Genomic DNA, 14,877 nt, shown 5'->3' on the forward strand with positions numbered 1-14,877 from the left:
TGGTCATAGCTACCACAGGGGGCACAGGCTCCTGTCCGGTTGTAGATGCGGTGCATGTTCTCGCCATTTGCGAGGGCACAAGAGTAGAATGGATTAATCATCAATGATAGAATAAATTCGCACGATAGAGAAAGAAAGTGGTGACATTTTTCCTAAACTCTATAGCCTCTGGGATATAAGTACATACGTTTCTGTACCAATCATCTAGACTTTACTAAGCTTGCTCGTGACTCGTAAGACCAAGGCAACCTAGTAGTCTGATACCAACTTGTCACGACCCGAAAATCCCACCCTCGTGACTGTGATGGAGCCTAACATTTTCACTTGCTAGGCAAGCCAATATTAGATAAATTTTTAAGCCATTTTTAAACCAATCAAATTTAATTGATGACAATTACTGAAATAACTGAGATAAAGCTAAAATAAAGTGTGAAAAGCCATAACAACTGAAATATCCAAATACAATCCCGAATCTAGTGTCACAAATGCACGGGCTACTAGAATAATACAGATAAATGTCTGAACGAAAGTAAAGCGGTCTGAAATAAAATACACAACTAAGATAAAGTAGAAGGGGACTTCAAGGCTGCGAACGCCGAGCAGTTGTACCTCAAGTCTCCATACTAATAGTCAACCCGAGCAATCTACTGACCACCACTGGGACCGACTCCAAAATCTACACAAGAAGTGCAGACTGTAGTATGAGTACAACCAACCCCATATAATATGTAAGTGCCGAGCCTAACCTCAACGAAGTAGTGACGAGACTAAGGCAGGCCACTTACAATAACCTGTATGCAGTACTAATAATGATAGGAAAGGAAAATACGGAAACGAAATATGGCAGTTAGCTCATGAAAACAACTCAATCCTAAAAGAAAACCACTAAATATAAGAAATACCAATCCTTTGAGTCTCGTACGAAAGTACAAAAGCCAACACAATACAACAGGGAGGAGAAAACACATAAATTGTTGCAACGTGTAACCCAATCCCACCGTACAACACAATCCTACCTTATTCGACCATGTAAATTTCAATAATAATAAGTAAATATATGTTGCGGCGCGCAACCTGATTCTACCATATAATTAGAGTCAATACCATAATTCTCTCTTATTTCACCATATCAATCCTTCACCTGTTGCGGCGCGCAACCCGATCCCACCGTACAACATAAATCCTCCCTTATACCACCTGTTGCGGCATGCAACCCGATCTATAAATAAATAAGTGCAATCAATTTAACAACTCGAAACAAAAGAATCTTTACGATTAACGAATATGAAAGCTACAAATCAAGAAGGAATCTCGTACCAAATCATGAAAGACTACAACTAATACGAAGCAATAAGACAAGTCAAATATATGATAGTTAAAGGATAGAAGTAAGACAATTAAGGCATGTATCAGTTAAGCATGTGAGCATGGAAGAAATTAACATCTATAATTGCGAGAATAATAAATTACAAGTAACAAGTTAAAGCATAGGAAGCAATTAAGGCATGTAACAATCAAGACATGGAATGCTATAATTAATGAAATATGGGTAGATATGGAAACAAGTAATTGACGGTGTATAGATACTCGTCACCTCGCATATACGATGTTACTCATGAAAATTCACATAGTACATAGCTCAATGGTTCATATTCCCTCAAATCAAGGTTCGACCCAAGACTTACCTCACTCCGCAATCAACTCAAGATTCAACCATGGCCTTGCCTTTCGAACAAGCCTCCAAACCAACCAAATCTAGCAAATTATTAACCAAACGATTCAAAATAAGCCTTAGAAACTACCCACAAATGAAAGAGGTTCAGTTTAGATCATTATTGAAAAAGTCAACCCCAGGTACGCTTGATCAAAACCCGAGGTTTGGACCAAAACCCGATCACTCATTCACCCGTGAGACCGATAATGCAATTCAATTCGAAATCCGACCTCAATTCGAGGTCTAAATCCCAATTTTACAAAAATCCCTAATTCTACCCAAACCCCTAATTTCTACCATGGAAATCCTATATTTGTTGTTAAAATCTTATGAAATATAATGGGTAATTGAAAGAAAGTATATTAGAGTCACTTACCAATGAATTTAGGAAGAAAAGCTACTTGGAAAAATCGCCTCAAAGGTGTTTAGGGTTGAGAATTTGAAAGAAATAAGCTATTTCCCGTTTTCTCCTTCTTTTGTCCAAGCGCAGATGTCGCAATTACGAACCCCGCAAATGCGAGAAATCTTTCGCAAATGCGAAAGTCCCCCATCTCCGCTGCCATCTCAAATGCGATGGTTTTGTTCGCAAATACGAACTTGGACTTCCGCAATTGCGACCGTTTGATCGTAAATGCGAACCCTCCCCCCCCCTCCAAGTACTACTTCGCAAATGTGAACTACTTGTTCGCAAATGCGAACCTGACAGAAGACATGAACGTTCGCAATTGTGAACACTGACCTTACAATTGCGAGGTCAGAGACATGCACCAGAACCAACAATTTCCTTAAGTTCAAAACTACTCCGAAACCTATCTGAAACTCACCCGAGCCCTCAAGGCTCTAAACCAAACATGCACACAAGTCCAAAAATATCATACGAACTCGTTTGCGCGATCAAAACACCAAAATAACACCTAGAACTATGAATCGGACGCCAAAACGAATGAAATTTTCAACGAAGCTTAAGAACATGCAACTTTTCAACCGAACATCTGAATCACATCAAATCAACCCCGCTTTGCACCAAATTTTGCAAACAAGTCATAAATACTCTAATGAACTTATACCAAGTTCCAAAACCAGAATCCGGACCCGGTAACAACAAGTCAAACTACGGTCAAACTCGAAAACTTCTTTAAACATTCAAACTTCTAGTTTTCAACAAATTTGATAAATCAAGGTAGGGACTTCCGAATTCGATTCTGGGCATATGCCCATGAAACCAAATCACAATATAGACTTACCGAGATCGTCAAAATACTGATCCGGGTCTGTTTGTTCAAAACGTTGACTGAAGTCAACTCAAATGAGTTTTAAAGCACGATTTCACATTTTTTTTAATTTTCAATTTTTCACATAAAAATCTTTTGAAAAAAGACACGGACTGCGCACACAAATTGAGGAAGGCTAAACAGAGCTATTCGGGGTTTCGAAATACAGAGTTGAGGGTTAAAACTATAAATGATCTTTCAAGTCATCACAGTTTGAGTAATATAATTATACGATTTAATACTTAGTAATCTAACAACAACAGACAACTTGGAATGAACTGAACCTTCATAAAGCGGACAACTAGCTTCCTCTAATTATTTGAAGAAGCTCTTAACCTCCTCATTTGGTTCACATCATCTACACTAGTATGACTCTCCCCGTGAACAGTCCACACATACTAATTTTCCATAAAACCCTTCTTATATAGCTGAACAGTAACAATATCCAGTCCCAATAATTTAACACACTTGCATTTCACACAAGGGAACTTAATCGTCCCTTCAATAAGGAAATCATCAAGTGTCTTTGCCTAAGCAATAAAAGCAGCAACCTCTTCTATAAATTTATCCCGCAACCCCGAACAATTCGGATGATTCCTATTATGCATCCATCTACGATGCCCAAATAAAATCTACACAGAAAAAAAATTAGAAGTTGAAATTTTTATGTTATTTACACTAATTAATAAATTTTACTCTTCAAAGGGTACTTATCTAGATAGTTTAATTATATATTTTAGTGTAATTTGATATTTATCCATCTTATTTAGTAATCTAAAAGGGTTTTTGCATTTATCCATATGCATTAGTAAACTAAAAAGCAACAACAAGCATTAAACATTATACTCAAGAAACCTTAAACTTAAAACCATATCAAACCAATGAATTTATTATATTTAATAAACTTTAATCTTACAATCATTTTATAGGTTTACTTCACTATTGTTAAAATTATACTAGCTACATCACATAAATAATATAAAATACAATTGGAACTCTTTGCAAGATGAATCAAAATTAAAGCTATAATTATTCAAACACACTACTTAATACTAATTCAATAACAAATATACATTACAATGTGAAAATAAAGTCAAAATTGAATAGTTTTATTTCTAATTCTATAATATATATAAATTTACAATACAAAATGAAGATTACTCCTATTGAAAAACAAATCTCAACTTTCATTCACTTTTAATTTTTTATTCAACACAACAACAATAACAAGTTTAGTAATTTTCTACTAAGTGGAAAATGTTTTATTCGAAAGAAGCTTAATTTTCATATTACTCAAGGATCTAAACAATAGTTATTCAAGGTTAAAGAATAAATTATTCTTTCATTTCAACCCTAATTTCAATTCTAATCTTATCCATATTTAACCTAAAAAAATACTAATTTAAATTGCAATACAAACAAAAAGAATAAATATATTAACATTCAAGGCCGTAGAAATGATGAAGGAAGAACTTACCTCGCAGGAGAAGATGCACGCTGTCGGAGAAGGAGGTGCACACTACCTAAAAAAGAAAAAAAGAAAAAAAGGTTAGAATTGAATTTGGCTGCGATAGGGATGAGGGAGAGAGGGAGGGAGAAAGTGCTATAGAGGTATATCGCCGGAAATTTGAGTCACGTTGAGTGACAGCGACCGGCGATTCATAGGTGGGCGAAGTGAGTGAAAGGGGAAATTTTTCATATTCATCTTCTAATTTGAATTTTCAATTGAAACCACTTCAAAGATCCACCTAATCATTAAAAAAACTGAGATTCAAACTCCTTAAGACCTACCCAATTTATTCCAACAACACCCACTCAAAAGAAATCAAAGATTTAGCATTTTCTTTGGCTACAATAATAACTAGTTGACTAATATTGAAAATATTTTATAATTTTTATAATAACTTACTTATGGGCGGATATAACTAGTAGTTTCCGAGAAATGGCAAATAGAAGATCAAGAAGAATAAGAAAGAGGTAAAATTTAAAGTCTTCAATATTTAACCATTAACAAACGGGGTTGACTTGGAATTCAGAAAAGAAGGAGAAGAAACCTGCTTGGTTTTGTTCTTGTGGTTAGCATCCTAATTCGGAAACAAGCAGGCCGCTTGGGCTTTTTTTTAGGAAAAATTACGCGACACATCAAATATGTGCACTATATTTATCCTTTATAGCTATACTTTCTGAAATTATTATTTATAGTTGTATTTGAATTTTATAGCAAATCAACAAAATAAGAGATCAATTGTTTTGGACTAACACAAAAAAGCAACAAGTCCTTGTAGATTAGTTGGTTAGAGTGCTTGCTTAATAACAGGAGGTCTTGAGTTCTATTTCAATAATTGCCCTTTTTTTTTTTTTTTTTTATTTTAGTATTTGCCTTGGTTGTATTAGCTAGTTTAGTTTTCTCTTTCGTTATTACTTCTTTGCCAATACTTTTTATAGCTCCTGGGGGGAATTCCTCCTCCTCCTCCTTTTATTTCCCTCGTTTTAGTGTATATGAATATTTTTAGAGTACGAGGGTTAAACTGACTAATTTTCGTTGAGAATTCGAACATAAATCTTCAAATTTGTAGAAATAAAAATTACATATTTAAGAAATACATAAAAATTATTATAAGTTACAATACGTAACAATTCAAAATATTTAAGAAGTATTTGTAAAAAACGTGGTCAAAGAAATTATTATTTGACTATCCAAATAGTATTAGGTTCACATAAATTGAAATTGAGGAAGTAGCTGCTAGTCTGCTACTTTTTCTAGTCCACGTCTAATTAGAGTAGTCAGTGTATCTAAAAGAAAAATTCGCATAGGACTAGCCAAGAAGCTATTGGGCGAGGCTCGAGTACTAAGCGTGAGGCGTGTTTGGGGATACTGTCACGACCCAAAAACCTAATTTGCCGTGATGGCGCCTATTGTGAAACTAGGGTAGCCGACTCATTTTCAAACAAACCGATATTTTCATTTCAAAGATAATTTCAATACTATTTAACATAAAATCTTCATTTAAGGAGTTCAAATCAAAGAAAAACAGAAATGCAGAAAATAAAAGCCCGACATCGGGGTGTCACTAGTCATGAGCATCTGCTATAATCTGTCTAACAATATCAAGGCTAACTCAGCCCGAAAAATAGCTAAATACAACTAGAGGAAGATAAGAGGGAGAAGAGCAGGGGCTGCGATAGCCAAACAACTACCTTGCTATCTCCAAGAAAATCTGCAATCAGAACACTCAATAACCGCTACCGTGTCCAGCTACACCTGAATCTGCACACAAGGTGCAGGGAGTAACGTGAGTACGCCAACTCAGTAAGTAACAACAATAAATAAAGACTGAGCAGTAGTGACGAGCAATAAAGCATGTAACATTCATGTCATGAAATCTCAGTAAAGTACAACATACTTTAAAAATCAGTGTTTGAATCAAATCATCTCGTTGAAACCCGATTCTAGTAAAAATTATTTAAATATATTTTTCTAATAGTTTTTCAAACAAAGGCTCAATGCAAAGGTGAGCAAAAATGATGAAATCATAAACAGGCCCTCGGGCAAACCTCACAGTCACTCGTGCCACTCGGGTATACCTCATAATCACTCTTGCCACTCGGGTATACCTCACAATCACTCATGCCTCCCAGCCACTCAGCACTCTGCACTCGCACTCAGTAGGTACCTGCACTCACTGGGGGTGTGTACAGACTCCGAAGGGGCTCATTCATCCCAAGCGATATAATCTGCACGGACAACTCACGTGCTATAATAATAAAGTATGCTGCAGGTGGGGAGCCCCGATCTACACTCATTCTCACAATCAGGCCCTTGGCCGATATCAAACATGCTGCGGCGTGTAGCCCGATCCCATAAATATCCTCACAGATCAGGCCCTCGGCCTCACTCAATCATAAACCTCTCAAGCCACTCGGGCATTTCAGTAAAATATGGAATTCGGCCCAAAACATTTATATGCATCAAAATATAGTCATAAAACTGAGTTATGCGGTAAACAAGTATAAACATGACTGAGTATAGATTTTCAATCGAAAACAATGAGAGGATAGTAAGAAAAAGTCCCTAAGGGTCCAAACAACATTGGCGCAAGGCCCAAACATGGCATTCAACCCGATTTACAGAAATTCTTTCTAAAACATATAAGTATCATATAATTTCCATAAAATATGCAACTTTACAGTTGCTACGGTACGTACCAAGTCACAATCCCCAATAGTGCAAGCCCACACGCTCGTCACCTAGCATGTGCGTCACTTCAAAATAGTAGAATGATACAAAATCCGGGGTTTCATACCCTCAGGACTAGATTTACAATCGTTACTTACCTTAAGCAGGGAAATTCTTATTCCGCAATGTCCTTTCCTCTTGAATTGGTCTCCAAACGCCTCGAATCTGGTCATAAATAATTCGTTTAAGTCAATAAGATTAATTGGAATTAATCCCATAAGAAAATAATAATTTTTCATAAAAATCCAAAAATTAGCTCAAATATCGCCCGTGGGGCCCATGCCTCGGAACTCGACAAAAGTTATAAAATCCGGAAGCCCATTCAACCACGAGTCTAACCATACCCCGTTGTTTCCTCTGAAAATCACCCAAAATCACCTCGATTCTGAGCTCCAAATCGCCAAAAACTGAACTTAAACACTCTGCCTAGACATTTGCTCTACGCGATCGCGAACATTCCCACGCGATCGCGAAGAACACTTTCCATCGCCCAGAGTTTAATCTACGCGATTGCGGACTTTCCCACGCGATCGCGATGCACAACATCACAGACCTACGCGATCGCGGACTAGTCCACACGATCGCGAAGTACAAAACGCGTGATTTCTACTTCACTCCACTTACTCTACATGAATGCGAACTTCGTCACGCGTTCACGAGTCACAAAATTCCAGAGCTACGTGATCGCATCCCGCTTCACGCGATCGCGAAGCACAAAATGCCACTGCCTCACATTAACCTTACACGATCGCAGATATCCCCACGTGATCGCGTAGAACAAAAACCCTCACTGACCAAATAAGCCTACGCGATCGTAGACGCATTCACGCGATCGTGTAGAAGGAAAACATCATCAGATATCAGAAAATTCCAGCAGTTGTTCAAGTTCAAATTTTTGATCCATTAACCATCCTCAACTCACCCGAGCCCCTCGGGACCTCAACCAAATATACCAAAAAGTCCTAAAACATCATTTGGACTTAGTCGAACCCTCAAATCACCTCAAACAATGCTAAAACCATGAATTACACCCCAATTCAAGCCTAATGAACTTTGAAATTTTTAATTTCTACAAACAACTCCAGAACCTATCAAATCACGTCCGATTGACCTCAAATTTTGCACACAAGTCATAAATAACATAACAGAGATATTCTAATTTTTAGAATCGGATTCCGACCCCGATATCAAAAAGTCAACCCTCCGGTCAAAGTTTTCAAAAATTAAACTTTCGGCACTTCAAGCCTAATTCCCCTACGGACTTCCAAATAATATTCCGGACACGCTCCTAAGCCCAAAATCACCATACGGAGCTATTGAAATCATCAAAATTCAAACCCGAGGCTGTTTACATATAGGTCCATATCCGGTCCACTCTGAGTTCCTTCCGGACCCGAACCAACTAACCCGATATAACATAATATAGCTGAATAACACAAAAGGAAGTAGAAATAGGGAAAATGGGGTTATAACTCTCGAAACGACCGGCCGGGTCGTTACATCCTCCCCTCTTAAACATCCGTTCATCCTCGAACGGGTCTAGAAACATACCTGGAGTCTCGAATAGGCGTGGATATCTGCTCCGCATCTCCCGCTCGGTCTCCCAGGTGGCCTCCTCCACATGTTGACCTCTCCATTGCACCTTCACTGAAGCTATATCCTTTGACCTCAACCTTTGAACCTGTCGATTCAAATTAGCCACTGGCTCCACATCATAAGTGATATCACCCTCCAACTGAACCGTGCTGAAATCCAAAACATGGGACGGATCTCCAATATACTTCCTGAGCATGGAAACATGAAACACTGGATGCACACTCGACAACCTGGGTGGCAAGGCAAGCTTATAAGCCACCTCTCCTATCCTCTGAAGCACCTCAAAAGGCCCAATGAACCGGGGGCTCAACTTTCCCCTCTTCCCATACCTCATAACACCCTTCATGGGTGATACCTTCAGCAAAACCTTCTCCCCAACCATAAAAGACACATCACGGACCTTCCTATCCGCGTAGCTCTTCTGCCTAGATTGCGCCGTGCGAAGCTGCTCCTGAATCAATTTCACCTTATCTAATGCGTCCTGGACCAAGTATGTACCTAAGAGCCTAGCCTCACCCGGCTCAAACCATCCAACTGGAGATCTATACCTCCTCCAATATAAAGCCTCGTATAGATCCATCTGAATACTCGACTGATAACTGTTGTTATATGCAAACTCCGCGAGTGGCAGAAACTGGTCCCATGAACCCCCAAAGTCAATGACACAAGCACACAACATGTCCTCCAATATCTGAATAGTGCGCTCGGACTGCCCATCCGTATGAGGGTGAAAAGCTGTGCTCAACTCAACCTGAGTACCAAACTCTCGCTGCACGACCCTCCAAAACTGCGATGTGAACTGAGTGCCCTTATCTGAAATGATGGAAACTGGGACACCATGCAGGCGAACGATCTCTTGGATGTAAATATCAGCCAACCACTCTGAAGAATAAGTAGTACCAACTGGAATGAAGTGCGCGGACTTGGTCAGCTGATCCATAATAACCCAAATAGCATCAGACTTCCTCGAAGTCTGTGATCCGCTCCCACTTCCACTCTGGGATCTCTAATCTCTGAAGCAAGAAACCCGGTCTCTGATGCTCATACTTAACCTGCTGACAGTTGAGACACCGAGCCACAAACCCAACTATATCCTTCTTTATCTGCCTCCACCAATAGTGCTGCCTCAAATTCTGGTACATCTTTGCGGCACCCGGATAGATGGAATACCGCGAGCTGTGGGCCTCCTCAAGAATCAACTCTTGAAGCCCATCTACATTAGGTACACATATCCAGCCCTGCATTCTCAGGACGCCGCCATCACCAATAGTCACGTCCATAGCATCACCTCTCCAAACCCTGTCCTGAAGAACGAGCAAGTGGGGGTCATCATACTGACGCTCCCTGATACGGCCATAAAGAGAAGACCTGGTGACCACACAAGCCAATACTCGACTAGGCTCCGAAATATCGAATCTGACAAGCTGGGCCGCTAAGGCCTGGACATCCAATGCCAAAGGTGTCTCTACTGCTGGAAGATATGCTAAAGTCCCCAAACTCTCTGCCCGGCGACTCAAAGCATCGGCCACCACATTGGCCTTCCCGGATGGTACAAAATAGTGATATTATAGTCCTTAAGAAGCTTCAACCATCTCCGTTGATGCAAATTAAGATCCTTCTGCTTTAACAGATACTGCAGACTCCAGTGATCAGTATAGATCTCACAATGAACCCTATACAAATAATGACACCAAATCTTCAAGGCGTGAATAATGGCTACTAACTCAAGATCATGGACAGGATAGTTCTTCTCATGGGTCTTTAACTGGCGCGAGGCATATGAAATCACCCTACCCTCTTGCATCAACCAATGCCTATCCTCGAGGCATCACAATACACGGTGTAAGAACCTGAAGCTGATAGCAGAACTAACACTGGAGCTATGGTCAAAGCAGTCTTGAGCTTCTGAAAGCTCTCCCCACACTCATCCGACCACCTGAATGGAGCACCCTTTTGGGTCAATTTGGTCAAGGGCGATGCAATAGATGAAAATCCCTCCACAAAGCGATGCTAATAACCCGCCAAACTAAGAAAGCTCCTAATTTTCGTGGCTGAGGACGGTATGGGCCAACTCTGCACCGCCTCTATCTTCTTCAGATTCACCTGAATACCCTCACTGGACACCACGTGCCCCAAGAATGCTACTGAACTGAGCCAAAACTCACATTTGGAGAACTTTGCATAAAGCTTCTCCTCTATCAATCTCTGTAGTACAATCCTCAAATGCTGAGCGTGCTCCTCCTAGCAACGAGAGTACACTAGGATGTCATCAATGAATACAACGACGAATGAGTCCAAATAGGGATGGAATACACCGTTCATCAAATGCATGAATGTTGCTGGGGCATTGGTTAGCCCAAAAGACATCACCAAGAACTCATAATGGTCATATCGGGTTCTGAAAGCTGTTTTAAGAATATCTGAATCTCGAATCTTCAACCAGTGATAACTGGACCTCAAATCAATCTTGAAGAACACCCTCGCCCCCTGAAGCTGGTCGAATAAATCATCAATACGAGGCAAAGGATAATTGTTCTTGACTATGACCTTGTTAAACTGCCTGTAATCAATACACACTCTCATGGAACCATCCTTCTTTTTCACAAATAGAACCGGTGCACCCCAAGGTGACACACTAGGCCGAATAAACCCCTTATCAAGGAGTTCCTGAAGCTGTTCTTTCAATTCCCTCAACTCCGCTGGTGCCATACGATACAGTGGAATAGAAATGGGCTGAGTGACCGGCACCAAATCAATACCAAAGTCAATATTCCTATCAGGCGGCATGCCCGACAGGTCTGCAGGAAACACATCCGGAAAATCACGTACCACCGGGGAATAGAATCAATGACAGGAGTCTCTGCACTAGCATCCCTCACAAAAGCCAAATAAGATAAGCAACCCTTCTCAACCATGCGCTGAGCCTTCAAATATGAAATCACCCTACTTGGTACATAATCTACAGAACCGCTCCACTCAATCCTCGGAATTCCCGGCATAGCCAATGTCACCGTCTTAGCGTGACAATCTAGAACAACATGACATGGAGATAACCAATCCATACCCAATATCACGTCAAAGTCAACCATACTGAGCAACAAAAGGTCCACTTGGGTCTCCAGACCCCCAATAGTCACCACACATGACCGATATACGTGGTCCACAATAATAGTATTGCCCACAGGAGTAGATACATGAACAGAAGAAACTAGAGACTCACGGGGCATATCTAGAAAATGGGCAAAATATGAGGAAACATATGAATACGTGGAACCAGGGTCAAATAATACTGAGGCATCTTTGTGACAAACTAAGACAATACCTGTAATCACATCATCTGAAGAAATAGCATCTGGTCTGATAGGGAGAGCATAGAAATGGGCCTGACCACCCCTTGATCTACCTCCCCCTCTAGGGCGACCCCTAGCTGACTGACCTCCACCCCGAGCTGACTGGGCGAGTGGTGAGGTAACTGGTGCTGTAGTCGTAGACTGACTCCTCTGCTGAGATAGACTTCCATGACGATGAGGACACTGCCTCCACATATGCCCAAGCTCCCCACATTCAAAACAACTCCCTGGTGCTGGCGGCGGAAACTGAAGGGAACCCCTAAAACCGGGATGACTGGTAGAAGAACCTGGCATGGAAGAGCCCTGAACAGGTGGAGCACGGGACGAACTCTGAACTGGAAGGGCACTAAGGGATGAGTGGCCCTGATGAGAACTGTGAGAACCATGGCCAGACGATGCACCCCGATGAAATGGTCGAGCTGACTGAGCCTGCCTGTAATGACGACCTCTACCGTGCTAGAACTGACCCCCAAAAGGAGCACCGCTGAATCCACCCTGACCACGAGGTCTCTTGGCCTCCCACTCAACCTTCTCTTGACCGCGAACTATCTCAATCTGCCAAGCAAAGTCGACAACCTCATCAAAGGTAGCACCTGAAACCCTCTCTCTGATCATGAGCAACTGTAGCTGATAAGTGAGACCATCAATAAACCTCATGATCCTTTCCCTGTCCGTGGGAACCAACCAGATCGCATAACGGGCCAACTAAGAGAACCGCATCTCATACTGTGTCACAAATATATCACCCTGGCGAAGCCACTCAAACTGTCTGCGCAACTCCTCTCTGCGGGATCGAGGCACGAACTTCTCCAAACAGACCACAGAGAACTGCTGCCAAGTAAGGGGTGCTGCGCCAACAGGCCTACACCTCTCGTTAGTCTCCCACCATCTGAGTGCAGCCCCATAAAACTGAAAGGTAGTAAATGAGACCCCACAAGTCTCCAAAATACCAGCAGTACGGAGTATCCTCTGGCACCTGTCCAAAAAGTCCTGAGCATCCTCTCTCTCTGTGCCACTGAATGGTGGTGGCTGAAGTCTCCCAAACATCTCCCACCTACGCTGATCATCCTCAGGCATAACAGGAACCACATAATCCTGAGCAACAGCTACCGGCTGGGCTGGTGGTGCCTCCGGTGTCTGAAGTCCCTGAATAACCTGCTCGGGTGTGCGAGCGATGGGAGTCTGAGTGCCTCCCCTGGCCTGAGAAGTGGTTGCGGCCATCGAAATAGAGACCGCCTGAGCAAGGCTAGTACACGCTATCAGAATCTAAGCTAGGGCCTCCTGAAGGCTTGGAATCACAGTAGGCACATGTGGTGCCTGAGCTGGTGCATCAACAACTGGAACCTGGTACTTATCTGAGACAATCGGTGGATCTGCAGGTACAGCCCCAGCTGCTGTATGGGCTGCACCTCTGCCCCTACCACGGCCTCTACCGCGGCCTCGGCCTCTCACGGCCCTGGCTGGTGGTACTGGTGGCTGGCCTTCCTGACCGGTAGTACGAGTCCTCTCCATCTGTGAGAGAATGAAATAACAGATGTTTAGTTACTAGAATCAATAGATTCACACGACAAGAATTCAAGAATGTGAAGTTTCCTAAAGGTTCTGCAGCCTCCTGAAAATAAGTACAGACATCTCCGTACCGATCCGCAAGACTCTACTAAACCTGCTCATGACTCGTGAGACCTATGTAACCTAGGCTCTGATACCAATCTGTCACGACCTAAAAACCTAATCTGTCGTGATGGCGCCTATCGTGGAACTAGGCCAGCCGACACATTTCCAAACAAACCGATATTTTCATTTCAAAGATAATTTCAATACTATTTAACATAAAACCTTAATTTAAGAAGTTTAAATCAAAGAAAAACAGAAATGCGGAAAAGAAAAGCCCGACATTGGGGTGTCACTAGTCATGAGCATCTACTACAATCTGTCTAACAATATCAAGGCTAACTCAGCCTGGAAAATAGCTAAATATAACTAGAGGAAGATAAGTGGAAGAAGAGCAGGGGTTGCGATCGCCAAATAGCTACCTTGCTATCTCCAAGAAAATCTGCAACCAGAACACTCAATAACCGCTACCGTGCCCAGCTACACCTGAATCTGCACACAAGGTGCAAGAAGTAACGTGAGTACGCCAACTCAGTAAGTAACAACAATAAATAAAGACTGAGCAGTAGTGACGAGTAATAAAGCATGTAACATTCATGTCATGAAATCTCAGTAAAGTACAACATGCTTTAAAAATCAGTGTTTGAATCAAATCATCTTGTTTAAACCCGTTCCAGTAAAAATCATTTAAAGATATTTTTCCAACAGTTTTTCAAACAAAGGCTCAATGCAAAGGTGAGAAAAAATAATGAAATCATTACCAGCCCCTCGGGTAAACCTCACAGTCACTCGTGCCACTCGGGCATACCTCACAATCACTCTTGCTACTCGGGCATACCTCACAATCACTCATGCCTCCCAGTCACTCAGTACTCGGCACTCGCATTCAGTAGGTACCTGCGCTCACTGGGTGTGTGTACAGACTCCGTAGGGGCTCATTCAGCCCAAGCGTTATAATCTGTACGGACAACTCACATGCTATAATAATATATTATGCTGCAGGCGGGCAGCACCGATCCATACTCATCCTCACAATCAGGCCCTCGGCCGATATCAAACATGCTGCGGCGTGCAACCTGATCCCATAAATATCCTCAC

General features: G+C 41.6%; 1 long non-coding RNA gene across 2 annotated transcripts; it reads right to left on the bottom strand.

Moving 5' to 3' along the window:
• Positions 1–418: 418 nt before the first annotated feature.
• Positions 419–4,670, bottom strand: LOC138899504 (uncharacterized). 2 transcript variants are annotated; one of them, XR_011411196.1, is made up of 3 exons: positions 4,463–4,670; positions 1,686–1,755; positions 419–676 (listed from the first exon to the last, which is right to left on the bottom strand). It is a non-coding gene; the product is annotated as an uncharacterized lncRNA (long non-coding RNA). The 2 variants fall into 2 exon arrangements; XR_011411197.1 differs by lacking the exon at positions 419–676 and adding an exon at positions 870–1,219.
• Between the last annotated feature and the right edge of the window lie 10,207 nt (positions 4,671–14,877).

Source organism: Nicotiana tomentosiformis, chromosome 9 (assembly GCF_000390325.3).
Source record: "Nicotiana tomentosiformis chromosome 9, ASM39032v3, whole genome shotgun sequence".
NCBI lineage: Eukaryota > Viridiplantae > Streptophyta > Magnoliopsida > Solanales > Solanaceae > Nicotiana > Nicotiana tomentosiformis.